Source organism: Barbatula barbatula (genome assembly GCF_947034865.1).
Source record: "Barbatula barbatula genome assembly, chromosome: 5".
Lineage (NCBI taxonomy): Eukaryota > Metazoa > Chordata > Actinopteri > Cypriniformes > Nemacheilidae > Barbatula > Barbatula barbatula.
Window position 1 is genome coordinate 24,897,669 of NC_136769.1, and position 6,000 is coordinate 24,903,668.

A 6,000-nucleotide genomic window follows, 5' to 3' on the forward strand; every position below is an offset into this window, starting at 1 on the left:
TGGAGCATTTCAGTAATGAACAGTGTTCTTTGTCAAAACTGACATTCTAATCATCCACTGAAGCACTTTGTCACAAAATGCATTTCTCAGCTCAGAAAGCTTGTTTCTGACATTCTAACAGCTCAATTGGAGCATTTTAGTAATGATCAGTGTTCTTTGTCAAAACTGACATTCTCATCATCCACTGATGAACTATGTCACAAAATGCAGTTCTCAGCTCAGAAAGCTTGTTTCTGACATTCTAACAGCTCAATTAGAGCATTTTAGTAATGAACAGTGTTCTTTGTCAAAAGTGACATTCTCATCATCCACTGATAAACTATGTCACAAAATGCAGTTCTCAGCTCAGAAAGCTTGTTTCTAACATTCTAACAGCTCAATTAGAGCATTTTAGTAATGAACAGTGTTCTTTGTCAAAACTGACATTCTCATCATCCACTGAAGCACTTTGTCACAAAATGCATTTCTCAGCTCAGAAAGCTTGTTTCTGACATTCTAACAGCTCAATTGGAGCATTTTAGTAATGATCAGTGTTCTTTGTCAAAAGTGACATTCTCATCCATCCACTAATTCACTTTGTCACAAAATGCATTTCTCAGCTCAGAAAGCTTGTTTCTGACATTCTAACAGCTCAATTAGAGCATTTCAGTAATGAACAGTGTTCTTTGTCAAAACCGACATTCTCATCATCCACTGATGAACTATGTCACAAAATGCAGTTCTCAGCTCAGAAAGCTTGTTTCTGACATTCTAACAGCTCAATTAGAGCATTTTACTAATGAACAGTGTTCTTTGTCAAAACTGACATTATCATCATCCACTGAAGCACTTTGTCACAAAATGCATTTCTCAGATCAGAAAGCTTGTTTCTGACATTCTAACAGCTCAATTGGAGCATTTTAGTAATGATCAGTGTTCTTTGTCAAAACTGACATTCTCATCATCCACTGATGAACTATGTCACAAAATGCAGTTCTCAGCTCAGAAAGCTTGTTTCTAACATTCTAACAGCTCAATTAGAGCATTTTAGTAATGAACAGTTTTCTTTGTCAAAACTGACATTCTCATCATCCACTGATGAACTATGTCACAAAATGCATTTCTCAGCTCAGAAAGCTTGTTTCTGACATTCTAACAGCTCAATTAGAGCATTTTAGTAATGAACAGTGTTCTTTGTCAAAACTGACATTCTCATCATCCACTGAAGCACTTTGTCACAAAATGCATTTCTCAGCTCAGAAAGCTTGTTTCTGACATTCTAACAGCTCAATTGGAGCATTTTAGTAATGATCAGTGTTCTTTGTCAAAACTGACATTCTCATCATCCACTGATGCTTTTTGTCACAAAATGCAGTTCTCAGCTCAGAAAGCTTGTTTCTGACATTCTAACAGCTCAATTAGAGCATTTTAGTAATGAACAGTGTTCTTTGTCAAAAGTGACATTCTCATCATCCACTGATGCACTTTGTCACAAAATGCATTTCTCAGCTCAGAAAGCTTGTTTCTGACATTCTAACAGCTTAATTGGAGCATTTCAGTAATGAACAGTGTTCTTTGTCAAAACTGACATTCTAATCATCCACTGAAGCACTTTGTCACAAAATGCATTTCTCAGCTCAGAAAGCTTGTTTCTGACATTCTAACAGCTCAATTGGAGCATTTTAGTAATGATCAGTGTTCTTTGTCAAAACTGACATTCTAATCATCCACTGAAGCACTTTGTCACAAAATGCATTTCTCAGCTCAGAAAGCTTGTTTCTGACATTCTAACAGCTCAATTGGAGCATTTTAGTAATGATCAGTGTTCTTTGTCAAAACTGACATTCTCATCATCCACTGATGAACTATGTCACAAAATGCAGTTCTCAGCTCAGAAAGCTTGTTTCTGACATTCTAACAGCTCAATTAGAGCATTTTAGTAATGAACAGTGTTCTTTGTCAAAAGTGACATTCTCATCATCCACTGATGAACTATGTCACAAAATGCAGTTCTCAGCTCAGAAAGCTTGTTTCTGACATTCTAACAGCTCAATTAGAGCATTTTAGTAATGAACAGTGTTCTTTGTCAAAACTGACATTCTCATCATCCACTGAAGCACTTTGTCACAAAATGCATTTCTCAGCTCAGAAAGCTTGTTTCTGACATTCTAACAGCTCAAATTGGAGCATTTTAGTAATGATCAGTGTTCTTTGTCAAAACTGACATTCTCATCATCCACTGATGCTTTTTGTCACAAAATGCAGTTCTCAGCTCAGAAAGCTTGTTTCTGACATTCTAACAGCTCAATTAGAGCATTTTAGTAATGAACAGTGTTCTTTGTCAAAAGTGACATTCTCATCATCCACTGATGCACTTTGTCACAAAATGCATTTCTCAGCTCAGAAAGCTTGTTTCTGACATTCTAACAGCTTAATTGGAGCATTTCAGTAATGAACAGTGTTCTTTGTCAAAACTGACATTCTAATCATCCACTGAAGCACTTTGTCACAAAATGCATTTCTCAGCTCAGAAAGCTTGTTTCTGACATTCTAACAGCTCAATTGTAGCATTTTAGTAATGATCAGTGTTCTTTGTCAAAACTGACATTCTCATCATCCACTGATGAACTATGTCACAAAATGCAGTTCTCAGCTCAGAAAGCTTGTTTCTGACATTCTAACAGCTCAATTAGAGCATTTTAGTAATGAACAGTGTTCTTTGTCAAAAGTGACATTCTCATCATCCACTGATGAACTATGTCACAAAATGCAGTTCTCAGCTCAGAAAGCTTGTTTCTGACATTCTAACAGCTCAATTAGAGCATTTTAGTAATGAACAGTTTTCTTTGTCAAAACTGACATTCTCATCATCCACTGATGCTTTTTGTCACAAAATGCAGTTCTCAGCTCAGAAAGCTTGTTTCTGACATTCTAACAGCTCAATTAGAGCATTTTAGTAATGAACAGTGTTCTTTGTCAAAAGTGACATTCTCATCATCCACTGATGCACTTTGTCACAAAATGCATTTCTCAGCTCAGAAAGCTTGTTTCTGACATTCTAACAGCTCAATTGGAGCATTTCAGTAATGAACAGTGTTCTTTGTCAAAACTGACATTCTCATCATCCACTGATGAACTATGTCACAAAATGCAGTTCTCAGCTCAGAAAGCTTGTTTCTGACATTCTAACAGCTCAATTAGAGCATTTCAGTAATGAACAGTGTTCTTTGTCAAAAGTGACATTCTCATCATCCACTGATGCACTTTGTCACAAAATGCATTTCTCAGCTCAGAAAGCTTGTTTCTGACATTCTAACAGCTCAATTGGAGCATTTCAGTAATGAACAGTGTTCTTTGTCAAAACTGACATTCTCATCATCCACTGAAGCACTTTGTCACAAAATGCATTTCTCAGCTCAGAAAGCTTGTTTCTGACATTCTAACAGCTCAATTGGAGCATTTTAGTAATGATCAGTGTTCTTTGTCAAAAGTGACATTCTCATCCATCCACTAATTCACTTTGTCACAAAATGCATTTCTCAGCTCAGAAAGCTTGTTTCTGACATTCTAACAGCTCAATTGGAGCATTTTAGTAATGATCAGTGTTCTTTGTCAAAACTGACATTCTCATCATCCACTGATGCTTTTTGTCACAAAATGCAGTTCTCAGCTCAGAAAGCTTGTTTCTGACATTCTAACAGCTCAATTAGAGCATTTTAGTAATGAACAGTGTTCTTTGTCAAAAGTGACATTCTCATCATCCACTGATGCACTTTGTCACAAAATGCATTTCTCAGCTCAGAAAGCTTGTTTCTGACATTCTAACAGCTCAATTGGAGCATTTAAGTAATGAACAGTGTTCTTTGTCAAAACTGACATTCTCATCATCCACTGATGAACTATGTCACAAAATGCAGTTCTCAGCTCAGAAAGCTTGTTTCTGACATTCTAACAGCTCAATTAGAGCATTTCAGTAATGAACAGTGTTCTTTGTCAAAAGTGACATTCTCATCATCCACTGATGCACTTTGTCACAAAATGCATTTCTCAGCTCAGAAAGCTTGTTTCTGACATTCTAACAGCTCAATTGGAGCATTTCAGTAATGAACAGTGTTCTTTGTCAAAACTGACATTCTCATCATCCACTGAAGCACTTTGTCACAAAATGCATTTCTCAGCTCAGAAAGCTTGTTTCTGACATTCTAACAGCTCAATTGGAGCATTTTAGTAATGATCAGTGTTCTTTGTCAAAAGTGACATTCTCATCCATCCACTAATTCACTTTGTCACAAAATGCATTTCTCAGCTCAGAAAGCTTGTTTCTGACATTCTAACAGCTCAATTAGAGCATTTCAGTAATGAACAGTGTTCTTTGTCAAAACCGACATTCTCATCATCCACTGATGAACTATGTCACAAAATGCAGTTCTCAGCTCAGAAAGCTTGTTTCTGACATTCTAACAGCTCAATTAGAGCATTTTACTAATGAACAGTGTTCTTTGTCAAAACTGACATTCTCATCATCCACTGAAGCACTTTGTCACAAAATGCATTTCTCAGATCAGAAAGCTTGTTTCTGACATTCTAACAGCTCAATTGGAGCATTTTAGTAATGATCAGTGTTCTTTGTCAAAACTGACATTCTCATCATCCACTGATGAACTATGTCACAAAATGCAGTTCTCAGCTCAGAAAGCTTGTTTCTAACATTCTAACAGCTCAATTAGAGCATTTTAGTAATGAACAGTTTTCTTTGTCAAAACTGACATTCTCATCATCCACTGATGAACTATGTCACAAAATGCATTTCTCAGCTCAGAAAGCTTGTTTCTGACATTCTAACAGCTCAATTAGAGCATTTTAGTAATGAACAGTGTTCTTTGTCAAAACTGACATTCTCATCATCCACTGAAGCACTTTGTCACAAAATGCATTTCTCAGCTCAGAAAGCTTGTTTCTGACATTCTAACAGCTCAATTGGAGCATTTTAGTAATGATCAGTGTTCTTTGTCAAAACTGACATTCTCATCATCCACTGATGCTTTTTGTCACAAAATGCAGTTCTCAGCTCAGAAAGCTTGTTTCTGACATTCTAACAGCTCAATTAGAGCATTTTAGTAATGAACAGTGTTCTTTGTCAAAAGTGACATTCTCATCATCCACTGATGCACTTTGTCACAAAATGCATTTCTCAGCTCAGAAAGCTTGTTTCTGACATTCTAACAGCTTAATTGGAGCATTTCAGTAATGAACAGTGTTCTTTGTCAAAACTGACATTCTAATCATCCACTGAAGCACTTTGTCACAAAATGCATTTCTCAGCTCAGAAAGCTTGTTTCTGACATTCTAACAGCTCAATTGGAGCATTTTAGTAATGATCAGTGTTCTTTGTCAAAACTGACATTCTCATCATCCACTGATGAACTATGTCACAAAATGCAGTTCTCAGCTCAGAAAGCTTGTTTCTGACATTCTAACAGCTCAATTAGAGCATTTTAGTAATGAACAGTGTTCTTTGTCAAAAGTGACATTCTCATCATCCACTGATGAACTATGTCACAAAATGCAGTTCTCAGCTCAGAAAGCTTGTTTCTGACATTCTAACAGCTCAATTAGAGCATTTTAGTAATGAACAGTGTTCTTTGTCAAAACTGACATTCTCATCATCCACTGAAGCACTTTGTCACAAAATGCATTTCTCAGCTCAGAAAGCTTGTTTCTGACATTCTAACAGCTCAAATTGGAGCATTTTAGTAATGATCAGTGTTCTTTGTCAAAACTGACATTCTCATCATCCACTGATGAACTATGTCACAAAATGCAGTTCTCAGCTCAGAAAGCTTGTTTCTAACATTCTAACAGCTCAATTAGAGCATTTTAGTAATGAACAGTTTTCTTTGTCAAAACTGACATTCTCATCATCCACTGATGCTTTTTGTCACAAAATGCAGTTCTCAGCTCAGAAAGCTTGTTTCTGACATTCTAACAGCTCAATTAGAGCATTTTAGTAATGAACAGTGT